Source organism: Phyllostomus hastatus, unplaced genomic scaffold, assembly GCF_019186645.2.
Source record: "Phyllostomus hastatus isolate PE091 unplaced genomic scaffold, TTU_PhHast_1.1 phas_contig_196, whole genome shotgun sequence".
NCBI lineage: Eukaryota > Metazoa > Chordata > Mammalia > Chiroptera > Phyllostomidae > Phyllostomus > Phyllostomus hastatus.
This window is the reverse complement of record NW_025333709.1, coordinates 30,682,094-30,701,625: the sequence shown is the minus strand read 5'-3', so window position 1 is coordinate 30,701,625 and position 19,532 is coordinate 30,682,094. Positions and strand designations below refer to the sequence as shown.

At 43.1% G+C, this 19,532-nt stretch overlaps 1 long non-coding RNA gene across 1 annotated transcript; it reads left to right on the top strand.

Annotated features, from left to right (window-relative positions):
• The first annotated feature begins 11,365 nt into the window (after window positions 1–11,365).
• LOC123815601 lies at window positions 11,366–18,763 on the top strand. Its single transcript, XR_006785147.1, has 3 exons — window positions 11,366–11,481; window positions 16,956–17,134; window positions 18,577–18,763. It is a non-coding gene; the product is annotated as an uncharacterized LOC123815601 (long non-coding RNA).
• Window positions 18,764–19,532: the final 769 nt, after the last annotated feature.

Genomic DNA, 19,532 nt, shown 5'->3' with positions numbered 1-19,532 from the left:
CTTCCCCTCTCCCGGAAGCAGAAATGTATGGATCTTCAAGTGGTCAGGCACATAGGCACTTCTCCATGTCTGTATCTCTAATACCCTCTAAACAATGACTTCATTCTCTGCTCGGCCTGTGTTCTGACTTCTGCCTTCTCGTAGCTCCAGTTTACTTGGGTTTCATCATTTCTGCCTTCTCCTGATCTTTCAATATTTTTCTTCTAATCCTGCCTGGTTTTTGTTTGTGCCTTTTATTCCTACTTTTCTCTCTTGCACCCAAAAACTGACTCTCCCTTTCTTCATTTATCTCTGTAAGGCAGTGATTCTCACCAGGCCACCTCATAGGCTGCTGCTCAGTCCTAAGTGGGTTACCCTTGGGTTGGATGTCCACCTCTCATTCAGTTAGCTGTGGCCACTGGCGTGGGGTCACATGACACAGAATGTGGTCATTTATGGTCATGGACCAGAAATTCAGTGAAGTGGATAGCCCTGAGTATAACCCTTTATGAGGAGCAAGTGTGGGTGGTGAGTTCTGGGACTTCTCCTAACCCATAAATATCTGCCAACTGCCTCCAACTCCCACCTACAATGATGTTTGCCTGCCTTTGATCATCTTCTTGGTCTGAGATCACATCTTGTAGGTTGCCATCTGCCCTACTTGGACATAGGTTTTGTCTTTTTTCCCTGAGAGTAAAATATGAGGTAGAGGAGAGCTGGCATGATTTTGCTTCTTTCATCACAAAAGAGCTTGAGAAAGAAGGACGTGTTTCCCGGTGCTATGTGACAATAGACATGGCTTGTGCACATGCAGTTCGCTGGGACCCTTCCATTTAGATGAACGTTTGGGGGAATGAGAAGAGCGGTGGTGTGGGGGGTATTTGGAAAGTAACCTCGGGCATCTGTCCGAACACTGTGATTGTCCACTTACCACTGCAGGTCCTCTCCCTGCCGGGCCTTACACCCTGGGACACTGCCAGCTCTGGGCCACAGGGCTCCGTCAGGCTTTGCATTTAGTCCTTCAGTGCAAACCTAGGACTCCCCCCTCCATCTCTGCAGTCTCAATCCTCTGTTCTCTTTAAATATCTGTCAGTGAGGGTGCAAAGAAATAGATCTTCTCAGAGTGTACCGGCTCTCCTCCTACTTAAATGTTCTGGCTTCTATTGTCTCTGAATGAAACAACTCAGGTCATTCTGGACCTGGGTAATCTGATTTGGAAAATGTAAAAAGAATTGAAATTGGGAAGGAATACATTACATTTTCTTGCTGCTGGTACTGTTCTCATGTTTTAGTAAGAGAGACAGCTACAGTCCTCTGCTGAGTTCCAGAGTCTGTCTCCTGCGTGTTAATGAAGACCCTTACTCAGCTGTTTAAACACCAGGCTCTGTTTTCTAGTAGAATCCAGGGTTCTGAGGGCAAAGTTCCCACTCTGCACCAGGCACTGCTAGAGAACGATAGGCTCCTGATGATCAGCACAGATCTTTTGACCCCGGCAAGTGTGGCTCAGTTGGTTGGAGCGTTGTCTCATGAACCGAGAGGTTGCCTGTTTGATTCCCTGTCTGCATTATAGGCCCGGGCCCAGGTCAGGGTGCATGCAAGAGGCAACCAATCGATGTTTCTCTATCACATCGATGTTTCTCTCCCTCTCTCTTTCCCTCCCTTCTCCTCTCTCTAAAATCAATAAACATGTCCTTGGGTAAGGATTAAAAAAAAAGATTGTTTGGTAAGGTAATTCTAGAACGTGTAACAATCAAACTCAAGAATGTGGAACAGCCCAAACATTAGCAGTTTATTTCTCCCTCACACGAGTTTTCCCACAGGCACTGCTGACGAGTGGGTGCCTCGTCCAAGTAGAAATTCGAGGACCTGGATTTCCTCATCTTGTGGCTCTGACATCCTTCACAAGCAGCTCTCAAGGTCTCTGAGGCGCCTGGGGCAGGACCTGTGGGGGCCTAGAGGGCAGGGCAGCAGTGCTCTCTGGGGCCGTGGTTTAACCACGTCAAATAGTAAAAACCAGAACCATGTTAAGTAATAATCATGTTACTAGGTATCTTGTCCGCTTCTTGAATTTACTGTTTATGTGACCAAATTTCACTGTTACATAGTTGTTAAGATGGTCCCTTTCGCCCGCATTTGGAGAGCATTGCTGTCATCCTGGGTTAGTGTTTGAAGAAGATGAATGAGATGGTGACTCGAGGATGACAGGCAGCCACTAGGCAGCTGTTTCCTGCACCCAGCATGCAATGGGGAGGACCAGAGCCGAGCTAATGACAGGCAGGGGCTGAGGGGTTGGGGCAGGGCTGGGGCAGGGCTGGGGCAGGGCTGGGGCCAGGAGACATGTGCGAGTCCCAGAGCTCGGGAGGAAGGATGAGGGCTGGTGGGTGTGCTCACAGTGCCTCTTCAGGAGGGTGACTTCTACCCCACCATGTGAGTTCATTGAAAAACTGTCTCGTCATTGTTGTAGGCACTGCCTTGTGGGCTGTTAATTTTTAAAGGCAGTTACAAGAACTTTACAGCAGCTCTGAAGAAGTGCTTTTGCAATGACAGGCACATGCATCTTCAGGATTTTCAGCATTTCATGATGGTACAGAAGATAAGAACAGAAATAGAGCATGAGAAAGAAGGTTGTGTGTTTGTTTGCTGGGGAGGCCGTAACAAAATACCACGGTCTGGGTGGCTTAAACAACAAACATTCATCTTCTCACGGTTCTAGAGGCTAGAAGTCCAAGATCAAGGGGCTGGCAGGCTTCCTCCGAGACCTCTCTGCTTGGCTGGCAGAGGCCATCTGCTCCCTGTGTCCTCACGTGGTTGTCCCTCCGGGCACTTGCCCCTTCTTCTTATAAGGACACCGGTCATGTTGGGCTAGGGCCCCTCCCTAATGGCCTCCTTTTAACTGAATCACCTCTTTACAGACTCTATCTCCAAAAACAGTTACATTCTGGGAACCTGAGGTTGGGATTTCAACGTATGAATTTTAAAGGGTTGCCATTCAGCCCCTGAGAGGTGGTAAAATCTATCCTGTCAAGGAAGCAACCCTTCTCGACTACCCTTTCCACTGTTCTGGTGAGTTAGAGTGAAGCAGGGTTGCCAGGCATTGGGGTGGCCCACGCAGTGTTAGCCCCCAGACTGGGCAGGCAAAGGTCGCTTGACCATTGTGGAATGCCCCCCCTTCAGAGACCATTCCTACAGAAAGCTGCATGGAAAGGCTGCTTGCAACGATTGTTTTCCTGACAGAGGCACAGCCAATCTAAGATACCATGATTTTAATCTCAAAACCAACGGGGAGGTGATGGACATAAACATCCAAAGCAATGAAGGAACATCAGTCTGGTTTGGGCGTCATGGTTGTTGTTTTACGGAGAAAACCTTTTCTGTAGGGCATGGTCAGTGAGTGGGACCAGACGAGGATAATTAACTTCCTGTGCTGAGGCATAGCTTCCCAGAATCCTGGGGCTTTTGCCAGAGTCCAGCTGGTTCTCGGACGGGGTCACTGGACTTCTCAGGGGGAATTGTCAAAGATCCCCTTCTAACTGCCGTGCAGCCTGAGCCAGCTTGTTCTCTGCCAACCTCTGCTTCAGGTTTATGAATGATGAGAGGAAAGAGTCGAGTCCAAAGTAGCTAAAACACATTCTCTGTTGCCCTGGCGATCCTTCTAGGGCTTCCGGTGACGGACTGTTCTAGCAGGCACTGCTGCCTTCATGTGTCACTCTCCGCTGCCAGGGCAGGGGGGCTGAGAAGAGGGCTGTAAATAAATTGAGGTTTGCAAGGAGCAATGGCCTCAGATCAGAATTAGAATGTCCAGTGTATTTATTCATGTATTTACTGAATACCTACTGCACTGTCAGTTGTATGAGTGGAGGTAGGGTCTAGTTCTCATAGACAAAAATCCCTGCTACCAAGGGGTTTTCACTCTACTGGGCAATAAATAAAAGCACTTAAGTGAAATACATCTTGTGTCAGATGGTAATATACATTTAGAGAAAAATGAGGCAAGGAAGGGCAGGTATCCCAGGTGGTTATAAAGAGTGACCAGGGAAGGCTTCACGGAGACAGTGACATTTGAGTGGAGTCCTAAAGCAAGTGCGGGAGTGAGCCATGCTGCCATCAGGGGGATGGTGTTGCAGCCAGAGGGAATGACTAGTCCCTGAGCTGCACGCAGGGAAAGCAAGGAGACATGTGGGGCTGACGCTGGTGGAGGGGATGGGGAATGGGCAGGGCTCTGTTGGCTACAGAGGACAGTCACTTCCTCTCTGAGAGCTCTGAGAGAAATGAGAAGCTGATGAGGGGCTTTTCCCCCTCTCCCTTTACTGAGGCATAAGTGACAAATGAAACTATAAAATACTTGAACTATACACTGTGATGGTCTGATATACACACACTTCCCCCCCAATAAGTTAATTAACACATGTATCCATGCCAACTGGGACAGCCACTATAGAAAACAGTGTGGACGTTCCTCAGGACATTGGAACTAGCACTATACTACCATGTGGTCCAGCAATCCCACCTCGAGATCTACACCGAAAGGAAACAAAGTCATCATTTGGAAGAGCTGTCTGCATCCCGATGTTCATAGCAACATTATTCACAACGGCCACAGTCTGGCAACAACTGGTGAGGGTTTGGAGCAGCAGTGGTGTGACCTAATGACTTTTCAAAAAGTTGGTGGCGATTCCAACAGAGGCAACATGGAAGCAGGGAGACCAGTAAAGAGGCTACTGCAGCAACCTGGGCAGCGACAATGGTGGCTTGGATGGGGAAAACAGCGACAGATGAGAAGTGGTTGGATTCCAGATACGTTTTGAGGGTAAACTTGTGAGGGTCTACTGACAGCTTGGATATGTATTATGAGAGGAAGAGAGGAGACAAGGTTGACCTCAAAGTTTTAAGCTCAGAATCACTAGAAATCTAAGGCTAAAGTAGCTAGAAGTATTATCAGGAGGAGTATTATCTAGTCAAATAGACAGACATTGGAGTATCTAGTACTCAGGCATGATTCCCCTGTGCTACTGTATGATATTGGAATGTATAAAAAGCTAAAATGCTCCACCCCAGCTTTGCAGTACTCTTACATGTATTCACTCATTTACTCCCTCATTTATTTATTCCCTCATTCATCCCATTCATTCAATTGCATTTCAGATGGCAGGCAGGAACTCCCTATTCCTTGAGACCCAGATGAGATTTATTTGAGTACTCCTATTCCAAAGGTCTCCCAGGGATTTCCATCAAATACCAGGGGGGGCGAGGTTATTCTGGCCAGAGCCCCCTATAGCCCAGACAGAAGCTGCCACCAGCGCTGCTTCAGTTGTGCCCTCGCACCAGGCGTCCGTGGGTGCTGGACGCTCTACTGATGCTGTGGGGTGGAGCACCTACTTCTCCTCATTCTGTTTCTCCCCCCTTTCTCTGCCCTCTCTCTATTCCTTCCTCCCCTCTTTTCGCCTTTGTTTCTTTGGAATAAACATTGACGCTTTTTTCAGTTCGATGAACACATATCACCACTTTTGTGCATAGGATGTTTACAAGCAATTGTAAAACTTGAAAGAAACCTGTGCTTGCTTCTGTCAACTGATCACTTTCAGGGGGTGGTCTAGGTGTCGGGGTTTTGGTGACCCTTGCTTTGTTGTGGGGGGAGGGGTGGCAGCAGGTGAGAGAAAAGGAAGGGCGCAAACTAGCGTGGCAAGCACTTTGGCTTCTTAGCTCTGCAGTTAAGCACCAAGCCCTCCGTTGGACTGGAGCACATAACATTTCCAAATGAAGCAGAGCTCTGGCTTAACTATAAACATAATTTGTCTTTCTTATCAATGAGGAAACAGGCAGAAACAAGAAGGTCAAAGCAAGAGACCTCCTCTACTGGCATTGCTGAAAGCTATTGTTCCATAATTACTGTAACTAAGACAACAAACGCACTCTGTTCAAGTTGACAGCCACATTAGATCAATGCAGCTGAATTTCTGTAGGCTCTTCCTGCATGTCCCAAGAGAAGCATAGCAAGTTTGCACAGAGCAATCAGAAGAGGATAATAGACTATAATAACTCCAGAAGAGCTATTGTGATATAGTCTGCCAGTGTGAAAAGAAATGCATTTCATTTAGGTTTGCTTTGAAGTGTATTTAGCAAAACATCGCCATATTGGGGAAAGAGTCTATTCTCCATCCAAAATAATGAAAAGTTCTGGAGGATTGAAAAGAAATGTACTTTCCATGTTAACCAGGCTAGCCTAGAGCGGTCCAGATGACTGCAACTCTACCCTGACTGGGGACCGTGAGGTAGATGTTCATGTTTTTCCTTCCTTTTTCATGGCACACATCGCCCAGTGGCTGCTTCAGAAGTTTTTCCACATTGCATTGAGTGAAGCTAACTTGAGTTACCCAAAAGCTCTCCCTTTTTCACTCGAGAACAGAATGTGGGAGTTTTCGGCCATATTTCTCACCTGGTGACACATTCATTCTTGAAATCCACTTCATCACAACTGTCTCTGTGCATTAGAACAGTAGGCACAGCCCAGCTGGCCACTGGATGTGGATACAGGAGCTCCTGGAAATACTTTCTCTGTTTGATTGGCTCATGGACTCATGAGTGTATTCATGGAGGCAGGAAGGAATATACAGTATTGCCTACAAACATTTTCTGAGTAGACTTTCCTAGCTTTCTTATCTTTGGCAAATTTTCTTTTACAAGATAACAGAAAAGTTTTAAAGACTAGAGTTTAAAAGAAGCCATCAGTATTTACAAAGATGTTTTCTTTGTAACACAGTAATTTATTTCCCCAGGAGAAATCAATTTAGGAGGAAACGATTATATATACTAAGGCACTGAGAAAGCTGGTTAGTTTCAAGGTATTAATTAACAGACCACTGATATTTTTTGAACACTCAGAGCTTGTCAGGCATTGCTTTAGGTGATACAATAATGAATAAAATCTTTCCCTGTGGAGCTTTAATTTTAGTGAAAAAGACAATAGAAAACAATAAATATATAGTATAATGTTAAGTGGTAAATAAAATCTTATGAAAAATAATGCAGAATGAAGGTTAAAGAGCAACAAGAACTGCCAGGAAGATCTCCTTGAAGAAGTGACATTTGTGCTAAGGAGCATGAGCAAAGACAAGGAAAGAACTTGGCTTCTCTGAGGAATAGTCATGAGGCCAGTGTGGCTATTAGGAAACAAACAAACAAAACAAAACTTAAATGTGGTAGAAAGCTCCCGGAACTTGCTGAGATTCCTATCATACATCAGAGTGACGATGTCGAAGTGACATGTGAGTTGGGTATGTGAGTCTGAAGTGCAAGCTGGTGCCGGAGCCCCACATTTGAGAGTCATTGTACAATAGATGGTGTTCAAATCCACAAGGCTGAATGAGATCACTGAGTTACGGAAAACAGAGAGATGTCTGAGGACCAAGGCTTGAAGAGGCATGTCAACTCTTCAAGGACAGTAAAAGGAAAGCAGCAAAGGGCATTGAAAATAATCAATTAGTGAGATAGGAGCACAGTCAGGAAGACATAGCAGTCCAATCAGGGAAGTGTTTCCAAGAGGACAGAATGATCACGTCAAATTCTATTGAGAGAAACAGTAAGATGAGTGCAATAACTGCCCATCAGCTTTCCCAAGTTGAAAGTCACTGGAAACATTAAAAGAGAAGATACGTAAGGATGGTAGAATGCAAGTCTGATGGAAGTGACTTGAGGAGGCTATGTGAGGGGACGGTATGTACAGAAAACTCTTTCCAGGAGTTGGGTTTCTACATTGCTCAGATGACATGACACAGCTGCTTCTTATATTTGAGCAATGATCGTGGTCTCGGACACTTATTCAGGGGGAATGTACTAGAGAATGACGATGCTGGAAGGGGAATTAGGAACCATATCCTTCAGTGCTTGTTAAAAGGAGTTTCAACAGAATCCGTAGAGCTGCCCCTCAAGACAGGATTGGATCGGTTCACACAGTCACTTTGGGCATGCTAGTATTTTAGTTCCTTTTCACAATGATATTTAAAAAATTTTTTGTTTAAATTTACTTGGAGAAGAAACCAAGCCCCGATCTGTGTGTGGGAGGGTAGATGACTAATGGTCATTATCAACCTTTCTATTTGGAAGCGAGCAGTCTAGCACCGACCTGGTGTTCCTCCCTCAGATGCAAAATGTCTCAATTAGGCATGCTCTTTATTAAGGACTTCACTTCTTGGCGTCAGTTATTCCTTCTAAACATGGCATGTTATCCTCCCTCAGGAAAATTCTGATAGATTCATACTGAACATTAGGATATAAATTCAACTCCATGTAGCAGAGACACAAAATAGCAATGGCATATATGATGTAGTAGTTTGTTTCTCACACAAACTCTATCTATTGCCACACATCCAGGTAATGATCTGGCCTTCTAAAAGTCAGCCTAATTTTTTTCTCAAAAAGAGTGTTTCCTTGTCTTTCAGGTCATATAACAGATGAAAATACTCTTTGTTTTACTAAAAGGCATATTCATGTACTGCTTGCTTCTCAAACACAGTTGATCTTGGGTTTCCTATTATTTGAACAATCTCCATAGAAACGGTAAGATAAAATTTCAAGTGAAGACTTTCCTAGGCTAAAATGATGGGAAAATGTGGAAAACTAACATTATTTTGCTATTTTAATAGTGCTCCCTGGAACAGAACATTTTTTAAAGTCTGGGCGATGAATTGATGATTGAATTCCACAAGCAAATGCCAATATCACTAAAGTAAAAACACAAGTGTCAGAGAGACATTCTTCATCAAGGAGACTAGAATCCAGATTTGGTTTGTCAAAGCTCAGAAATAAATTCAACTCTTGCTGTGGCAGAGCTTATATAAATAATACGATGCCCCATTCTCCCTTGTGTGTGGCCATATGATTTAACTCTTTTGTTAATGTAGTAAATTAAACTTGACTTCAGCTGTTAATTCTATCTTGCATTCCCAGTATAAAACCCATTTATCATGATGTATATTTATTTTCATAAATTGTTGGATTTCTTTTGTTTTATAATATCTTGGTAATAATTTTTACATATATGTTTATGAGGGATATTGATCCTTACTTTTTATGATAATGATCAGATTTTGATATCAAATTATGCTGGTCATATGATATGGAGTATGAGTGCTCCCTCTTTCTCTCTTTTCTGAGTACAAGGTTGCCCTTAAATGTTAGAATTCACCAGTGTGGCGGGTGAATTCTTCATAAGCAAATGTTGAGATGGAGTTTGAGGGTGACCGACACCTGTGCTGGGAGAGGAACATGCATTGGTCGAAGGCAGAAGCTGAATTTCAGTGAAGGCCCGACAAGCCTTGGCTAACCCGGCAGGCAGAGAGCTCTGGAGCCAGTATTGCTCACTAGAATTTCAGGCCTAACCTTTATACCTTGCCTCGCAGGCTGCTTTGAGAAGGCCATGTCAGAGGACGGGTGGTGGGTCGCAGCTCCTGTGGGCCCGTCAATCCCAGTCTGCTCAGCATCTGAGTTCAAACCGAGGTCCCTCAGCTCCCTGGGATGGTCAGTCTCCATTAGTGTCCCGTCTCCTGCTCCACAGCCCAAAAAGAGCCGGGCTGGTTGCGGGCTCACCTCATTCACGTCCCTTCACTCAAGGATCACAGTTCTGCACTTCCCATAGGCAAAACGATTGGTTGTTTCAAATGCTTTTTCAGTTCAATAGTTGTTTTCGATAGAAGGGCTGGTTTAAGATCGATTACACCATCATGCTGGAAGAAAAAAAATCTCTTAGTTTAGCCCTTCATGGACAGTTTCATAGACATTATTTTCATTATCTTCATTAGGAATTTATTTTTGACACAGCATTATCATTTCAAGACTTATTTTTCTTAGACGACTACAATAGCTTAAAAATCTTGGAAATATAAAAGGCAGTAATAAAGCCAGATCACAGCTCTGCATGTTTTGCTAATGTAGGTCTCTTTTCAGATGCCCGCCCCTCCCCCTACCATCACAATAGTATCCCTTTTAAAGAACAAAATCATCCCTGGCTGCTGTGGCTCAGTTGGTTGGAGTGTCATTCCATACACCAAAAGGTTGGGGGTTCCATTCCCGGTCAGGGCACATACCTAGGTTGCTGGTTTGATCCCTGGTTGGGGTGTGTATGGGAGGCAACCAATCAATGTTTCTTTCTTACATTAATGTCTCCCTGTCTCTCTAAAACCAATAAACATAAAAAATAAAATAAAGTCATATAAACAAGTTTTACGGCAGGTTTCCAGACTTCTCGGCTAAAACAGGAGAGCTCCGTCGTACTGTCCTTCACAGTCCAGTTCTACCCTGGGGCCATCTCAGCAAGAGCCCTCTCCAGCCCCAGTGGCATCACCGCATAGGCCACAAGGCCCACAGGGGCCTCCGGGGCCCGCTCCTTTGTGCTACCACGATTTTTTCTGCCTCCACATTCTGGTGGTCTGGAAGGTCAGTCCCTGGAAGGTTTTGAGGTTCATGTTTTTCAAGAAAGAGTATTTTGGATAAAAATTGATTTGTTAGAATGAAATGAAGTGTCAGATGATGTACAGAAGGGAGGAGCTTTTGACGTGTTTCATTTTCATTTTTGTATGTTGCTCGATATGCAGTAGATATGCATACAGACAACAGGCACTTGGTTCTTGGTGGATGCAGAATTTCAATATTCAGTGTAACTGGTACTTTTCCTTTATTAGCAGTCAACTCATTTTCAGTCCCACATTTCCCTGTGGAAGGAACCATTGCTTTATTTTGGCACTTTTGAAATAATGGCAGACATTGTGAATGCAGGAGCAATAGCAATGGAATGGAAAAGAATTATCAGCAAGTGAGAATTCTAGTGTGGGTGTTGAAAACTAATGAAATGCTGTATTATTGAAAACTAATGAAATGCTGTGTTCTGCTTCAGAGAACTTTCGATATTCTTCTTTTTTAAATTTGACTTTATTACTTACTGTTGCAGAAATGTGAAGAATAAGAAGTCCAGAAGACATTTGTGTTCAAATGGAGTGCAATTAAAAAGTTCCAGGCAAGCATTATAAGCCCATAAACAAGAGAGCTAGCAAAAAAAAAAAAAAATCAAGAAGCAAATGCTGAGGCAAGTTATAACCTGCCAGATAGGAGAGAGGCAGTAGAGAATCAGAAAGAAAAGAAAAAACAGTTATGAGCATTAATTAGCAAATGGAAAAAGATAATTAGAGGCTCCCAAAAGACTGAATTATTAAAAATGCTACTTCAGTTTCAAAAAAGAAATTCCAGGCAGTGATGAGCTTTATAACTTACAATCAGGATTGATGAATAGAAAACAATTAGTGCCAGGATATTTCAGAAAACAAAGAAATAAATGAATCCAGGATACATTTTCTTTAAAAAAAAAAAAGCTACTGAGCATGCAGGAGTGCACAGTAATGGAAAGGGGAGAAAATGGCTGCAGTAATTGTTCAGCTACAGCAGTCGAGCTCCTGGAAATTTTTCACAAACAGAATTGCTCCTGCCAGCAGGACCATTATTCCAGCCAATGCAGAGGTAAGTAGCTGCTTCCGGCTTCAGCCCAGTCCTTTGCAGCATTATCCACTTTATTGGAGAAGTGAGACTAAATGTTGTGAGAAGACTCTGCTCACTTAAAGGTACCTGTGGTGTGCTCTCTTGAGGCACCACAGAAGTTACTGGGGCAGTTTCAGCCTCATTGGACCTTGAGTGGCTCCATGCACAGTGCCTGAAGCCACGAGGTCAGCAGTCCTCGGTCTTTTGCTTGGAGGAACAGAAATTACCCTAGTGTCACCGTGGGTGGCATAACTCTCAGCTCATTCTCTCTCCAAGCACTCCTTCTGTTGAAGCACCTGACTCTAATCAACAGAAGAGCCGCTAGGTTCCAGGTGGCCATCGCCTATTTTCTTTTAATTAAAATTTCTTTGGGAAAAAACAAGGCAATTGGGAGAAGCGAGCGAGATCTGCCTTGAGTAGTCAATGTCAAAGATAGAGACCAAACTTCATGCAGAATATATATTAGAACCAATGAAATGATGAGAGCAAATGCAGGCCATTTTTATGGTCCTCATACAATTCTACTGTAAGTCATTGATAAGAATCACTTCAAAAGAAACAGTAGATTAAACTGCTTTCATGCTCTCAAAATAGAATGAGCATTATGCAAAAAATCTCTCTTGCTACATCATTTTCATTAATTTTTTTCTTTTTAAATATATTTTATTGATTATGCTATTACAGTTGTCCCATTTTCCCCCATTATTCCCTTCTGCCCTGCACACCCACTCCCTCTGCATTCGCCCATCTTTGTTCACGTCCATGGGTCGTACATACAAGTTCTTTGGCTTCTCCATTTCCTATACTGTTGTTAACCTCCCCGTCTGTTTTGTACCTACCATTTACGCTACTTATTTCCTGTGCCTTTTCCCCCATTCCTCCTCCCCTTCTCCGCTGATAACCCTCCATGTGATCTCCATTTCTGTGATTCTGCTCCTGTTCTAGTTGTTTCTTGTTTCTAGTTAGTTCATTTTTATTTTGTTTTTAGGTTCAGTTGTTGATAGTTGTGAGTTTGTTGTCATTTTTACTGTTCATATTATAGATCTTCTTTTTCTTACATAAGTCCCTTTCACATTTCATATAATAAGGGTTTGGTGATGATGAACTCCTTTATTTTTAAAGTCGATATTTTTTCTAAAGATTTTATTTATTTATTTTTAGAGAGGGAAGGGGGGGGAGAGAGAGAGAAAGAAACATCAATGTGCGGTTGCTGGGGCCCATGGCCTGCAACCTAGGCATATGCCCTGACTGGGAATCAAACCTGTGATGCCTGGTTCACAGCCCGGGCTCAATCCACTGAGCTACACCAGCCAGGGCATGATGAACTCCTTTAACTTGACTTTATCTGGGAAGCACCTCATCTCCCCTTCCATTCTAAAGGATAGCTTTGCTGAATAGAGTCACCTTGGATGTAGGTCCTTGCCTTTCATGACTTTGAATACTTTTTTCCAGTCCCTTCTTACCTGTAAGGTTTCTTTTGAGAAAGCAGCTGATCGTCTTATGGGAACTCCTTTGTAGGCAACTGTCTCTTTTTTTCTTGCTGCTTTTAAGGTTTTCTTCTTATCTTTAATCTTGGGTAATGTAATTATGATGTGCCTTGGTGTGTACTTCCTTGGCTCCAACTGTTTTAGGACTCTCTGAGCTTCCTGGACTTCCTGGAAGTCTATTTCCTTTGCCAGATTGGGGAAGTTCTCCTTCATTATTTTTTTCAAATAAGTTTTCAATTTCTTGCTCTTTTTCTCTTTCTGGCACCCCTGTGATTCATATGTTGGAATGTTTATAGTTGTCCTGGAGGTTCCTAAGCCTCTCCTCAGTTTTCTGAATTCTTGTTTCTTCATTCTGTTCCAGTTGAATATTTATTTCTTCCTTCTGGTCCAAGCCATTGGTTTGAGTCCTGGTTTCCTTCATCTCACTGTTGGTTCCCTGTACATTTTCCTTTATTTCACTTTTCATAGCCTTCACTTTTCATCTAATTTGTGACCATATTCCACCAATTCTGTGAGCATCCTGATTATCAATGTTTTGAACTGTGCATCTGATAGGTTGGCTATCTCTTTTTCACTTAGGTATTTTTCTGGAGCTTTCATCTTTTCTTTCATTTGGGCCATTATTTATTTATTTATTTTTGTCTTGGGGCTCCTGTTACGTAGTAAGGGGCAGAGGCTTAGGTGTTAACCAGGGCGGGGCAACCCCTGTCACTGTGTCATGACGCTGTAAATGGGGGAGGGGTCCGAGAGGGAACAATGATGCTTGCTCTGCTCTCTGTTGGCTTTCAGTCACTTCCCCTGCTTCCCACAAAGTGGGCCTTCTGGTGCCGATTCCTGTGTGGGTGGGTTTGTGCACATTCTAGGACCCTGTGGATCTCTCCAACAAATTCTCCTATGAGGCTGGGAGTTTCTCCCACTGCCTCAACCCTCACAGGTGTTTTCAGTCTGAGGTTTTGAGGCTTTATTTCCCTGTGCATGAACCCTGCGTTATGTGGTCTGTCTCACTCCCCAGTTGTTTCTTCCAGTTTATCCACACGTGAATGTAGGACCTGTCCACCAGCCGCTGCCTTGCTGGGTCCTCCACTGCTGCTTTGCCACTAGCCCTCTCTGCCCAGCTGCCTGTCTCCACCCCTCCTACCAGTGTGGATGAATATTTCTTCTTTAACTCCTTGGTTGTTGGACTGCCATACAGTTCGATTTTCTGTCAGTTCTGGTTGTTTTTTGTGTTTAAATTTGTTGTTGTCCATCTTTTGGTTGTGAGAGGAGGCACAATGTATCTTCCTATGTCTCCTTCTTGACCGGAAGTTCTCATTTTCATTAATTTTTTATGTAATCAAAGGTTGAATCAGCACCATACGTCTGCTTTTCTCAGGATGCACGTGGCAACCCAGGGATACACATGTAATCATATATGTGCATATGTTTTGAATTTGATTCCATCCTCATTTGAAGCAATTTTCAAACTTCTCTGCTCACTTAACGAAAGGTACAGTGGCTGTGAGCAGTGGTATATTGTTTTAGTGGACTAGCTTTACTTTTGGTTAAATTAATTGAATTACATATTTAAACGGGTATAATTTTCTCTTCAGCAGACAAAATTGTCAAATCTGAATTTACTTTCAATGAACAAAGAAACCTTTTAAAACATGAAGGAGAAAAATGGCTTCTGCTAATTTAGAAATGCATCAATTGTATTTGAGAATCTTGAGCCAAAGAAAACATATTCTTTTATATTTTTAAGAGCCTGTTTATTTTAAACAAAATTTAGACAGTTGAATTAGTGTAATGTCATCTTAAGGAGGGAAATTATTGAGTAATTATATGTTTAACAAAATATAATTTATTTTGAGGGGTATGTTATCCAGTTTTTTGTGCCTGGGTTTACTTGGAAAGTGTGTGGAGAAGTGAAAATAATTTTCTTTGATATATCTCAGTTGAACTGAGATTTTTTTTTAAAGATTTTATTTATTTATTTTTAGAGAGGGAAGGGAGGGGGAGAGAGAGAGAGAGAGAGAAACATCAATGTGCGGTTGCTGGGGGTTATGGCCTGCAACCCAGGAATGTACCCTGGCTGGGAATTGAACCTGCGACACTTTGGTTCGCAGCCCGCGCTCAATCCACTGAGCTATGCCAGCCAGGGAGATTTTTATGAATAGTTAAGGTTGAGAGAAGTGGTAAAATGGTTTTAATGATATAAAAAAATCAAAGTGTTTGATTGAATAGAAAATTTTCATCTTTTATTTCATGGACATGTAATGTTTAAGTTTGAATAAAGAAAATGAAAAGGATTATAAATCATAATTGATAGGTGATCTTTTAAGATATTAAAAGCAGTTCAAATATTAAAAAAGAAATGAATGAAGTCATGTAGGCGATCATGCTCTAGACTAGTATTATTGAAACTATCATCTTGGAAACTACACTGTTTATTTAATACAAGACTACATAGAATATGAACCCTCACCACCACAGTAATTCTAGTTTTTAAGATGTCACATGATACTATAACTTTGAAGATATCATTCAAGGTTATGAAATCACCATACACTTTAGCTTTATAAAACATAAGTGTTCTAAAGTTTCTTTATTTAAAAAACTAATTGAAATGCCATCTTTTTATTCTATTAAACCAGACACAAATATGCACATCTTTTGGGTTGTGTTATTTGTATAATTGATCCTGAAGTTGATAATAGTTCAGATGTTTTGCCTGAGGGAATGGTTAGACTACTCATGATCAGGGAGTTTGTGAAAGTCTGTTTTATTTTACTTAACATTTTATTATGCAAATTTAAAAAATACAGAAAATGTGAAAGAATTTTTATAGCAACTCTCCACCACTTTTTACAGCATACCTACCACTTAGATTCTATAACTAACATTTAACTGTATTAGATTTACCACAGTTCTATCCATCTAGCCAACCCCCTGTTCACCATTAACCCATCTTATTTTTTGATGCATTTTAAAGATGGTTGCAGACATCAGTATACTTCCCCTCAAGCACTTCAGCATATATATAAAGCATTAACTAGAGATGGGATAACCTTTTGATAGCAGAAGAGTTAAAAATCACATTGTCTAGAGAGGAAAATAAAATTCTTGTATCCTTAAGAAAAATGATAATGTTACAATGTGGACACTTGAATGAATTTCAGTGTTTTCTAGCTAAAACTCAAACAAATAAAGATGAATTGGTGACATAGCTTATGATGAGGGTAAAAGTCAAATCTCTAAACCCTTAAACTTTCACCAGCAGAAGGTAGGCTTTCAAGTCATTCATTCCCAAGACAGGTGTTTTCTGTACAGCCCAGCTGTGATACGGCTCAGAGCTCTCCCTCTGTCTCTGTCTCTGTCTCCCTCTGTGTTGCACTCTCGCGTGCGCGCTCTCTCTCTCTGTTAAACTCAGTCAAATCCTGATGGAGGCAAAGAAATAGAAATTCCTACATGCAAAGGCAGATTATTAGCTGACCTGGCAGTTGTTTCAGATTTCTGGATAATCTACTAACCAGCCACTTAACTCCCAAGTGAGAGGCTGCTACAGGCTAGGTCTAAGATTTTCTAGAGATCCAGTGCCAGAGAAAGTAGAGTTCTCAGCCTTTGCACTACCAAAATGTAATGGGGGAGAAGCACGTGATAAGGGATTTGTTGATTTGGCCTCTCTATATTCTAAACACATCAGGACCAGTCTGCACTTAGGAGAAAATATTTAATGAGCCTTGAGAATGTTGAGAGGCAAATCATCTTGATATCCATTTTGCTAATCTGACCAGACTGCATGTATAGAATTTTCTCAGTGGATTGAACATTGAGTGAATTTCACAGAAATTGAATTTTCAGTTCTAGACTTCCATTCAGTAGTGAGCCGTGACCATCTCTGTTCACTGTTGAAGATGGTAAAATTCTTCCTTTCTGGTTGGTGTTTGATTTTTAAAAATAAAGTCTTGCCTTTTTCTGGCTTGTGATCAGGTAAGACAAAATGGCTCTGTTTGGCCCTGACCGACACCAGAAACTCTCCCAGAAGCTGAGGATTCAAAACAGTGGTTCCTGCCTCCTGCTGTTCATTGAAGTAACCTCCCACCTCCTCCCATCTTTCCCATCCAGTCCCACTGCCGAGATGAGGATTGTAGCTACTGATGAAGCCCTAGGTAAGGGGAGGTGGGGGCTTGTGGCATTGACCTTGCTCTGGGGGGCCTGAGAGAGGGGACTCTCTCTCTGAAGTAATAATCAATAAAGGGAGGCTGGGGCCATTGCCAACCACTGTCTAAGTAGGCAGGGGCTTGAGGAGCAACATCTGAATCAATGGTGGGGGGAAAGGAAGGGCATCCAGGGTTTCCCTCTCCTGCTAGATAGGCCCCAAATATTGGCAGGGCCCAGGTCAAAGTGCAAACGGAAGTTCTGTATACCTTACACCTAAACATTTAGGAGTTAGTAGCATTTAACATTTAACACCATGTTCAATAAAATGCTATAGTCTCTACCTCAACAATGATATTTTCACAAAGACCTGGAAGGCCAGGTTTGGATTCAGAACTCCTGGTCTACTCAGAGATCTGAGCTTGAACACGGCAGCACGGGAGGATCAATTTCCTGACACAGGCTGCAGGCTGCTCCTCTTCCCTCCCGCCCCCAGGCTCGGCCCCCACACCTTCACCTTCCTGGGCAAGGTCCAGCCACAGACCCACACACAGCAGCTCCACGGTTGTCCCTCAGGTCAAGAATGTAGACATACTGGGTGTAGTGTGTTCTTGGGGACACAGGCTCCTGGGTGGACATTTTCTTGGCCCACAGATCCCTCACCTAGAGGCAGGGAGGTAGCCAGATGATGGCCAGAGTGGGACACTTCGCAGGGTGGGATCCTCTTGCCCCATCAAAGGAGCTCCCACGTGTTTTCAGAGGAATCTTACTTCTTAAAAGAGTGATAGCGGTGGGGGCTAGTATCCTCAACAAGTGTATGTTGGTTGGCTTGGGTGTAGACAGAGAGTGAAAGAATAAGTCAGGAGAAGTGCAGGGAAAGAGGGAAGGAAAAAACAGGGAAAGAAGAAAAAACTCTCTTATGAGCTTTTATGCTCTCACACACATACACACCTCACAAAAACTTACTGATTCTTCAGATGGGGCCTTGGAAGTGTGGCCTACTATCGGAAACTAACAGGGCAGGGTGCTAGCAGCAGCCCAGTTCAGTACGAATAATGTGGTGGGCGGCGTGCATGGGCGGGCATTAGTGCGGCATGGAGCGACTGAAGAAACATGAGGTCTGAAGTCAGACCACCTATTGGAAACCCTACCCCACCACTTACTTGCTGAATGACCTGGGGCAAGGTATTTCACTGTGCTAAAATTCCTTACCTGTAAAATGAACTTAATAGTAGTACCTCTCACACAGAACTGTAGTGAAGTTTAAATTACATTAAACCATCCATGCGGAGTAGATGCACTTGAACATCTACTCAGTACTAGTTCTCCATTTCTCCCTTGCAGATGGATCACAGTTTTGTTTGAGGATCTGCAGACCCACAGGCTCAAGGTAGCAGGGCTCCATCTCCAGGGCCAGGGAGGCCAATTAAAGTGATTTTTCTCCTTTTTCCAGAGATAAACAGGAAATGACTTCTTCTACTGCTGCGTCTGTGTTGTGAAGTTGGGAGCGGTGGCAGCCATTCTGGAACCATGAAGGAACTTGGCTAAGGATGAGCTAACCCACTGAGAATGGCAGAGTGGAAAGGAGAGAAGAACCTGAGTGCCCACGACACTGTTTAGCCACTAAATTACCCAAACCCAAAGATGTTTCACCTCTGGTCTTTTTGTAATCAGAAATAATAAATGTCCTTGTTGTTTAAGCTAGTTTAAATTGGGTTCTGTATAAATTCAGCCCAAAGCATCCGAAGGCCACACCACTACAGAGAACCTTTTGTACATAGCGAAGGTGCGATTATGAAGCTCAGTCAGTAAAAAGTGCATCAGACTTAGAAGCAGGAGACCCAGTTCTAGGGCCAGTTTCTGGGCCAGAATTTGGTTTCATTGGCTGCTACTCATTACTGCTGCTAGTGTTGTTTCTCTCATCTTCCGGCCTCTTGAATCTTGCTTTTCTTGGCCCGTGGTACTGACTGGAGTTTTCCTACCTGAGCGGATTGACCTAAGCAATCTTTCCTGCTCAGATCTTTCTTGCAGTATTCCCAGCTGCACCTCTGTGCCCCAGAATTGCATCCCTCACCTGCTATACCTTCGTTTCCTTTCGGAGCAGTCCTGCCCTCCTCCCAAGTGCATGCCTCCACACCAGCTGTGCTTATTCTGTTTCTGTCTGAGTAAAACCAGAGGGCAGCATCACATTCTTGAATCACACTTTGAACTTCTTTCTAAACTAAGCATGAGAATGGGGAGCTAGGAACTGACTCCTACACCTCCCAATACTTACAGGCTCTAGAATAATGGTTTACATCTGGGACTGGGGGAAGAGGATGGCAATTTCCCCCCCTAGGGGTCATTTGGCTATGTCTGGGGACATTTTTTGGTTATAAGAACTAGGGGGTGCTGCTGACAGATACAGAA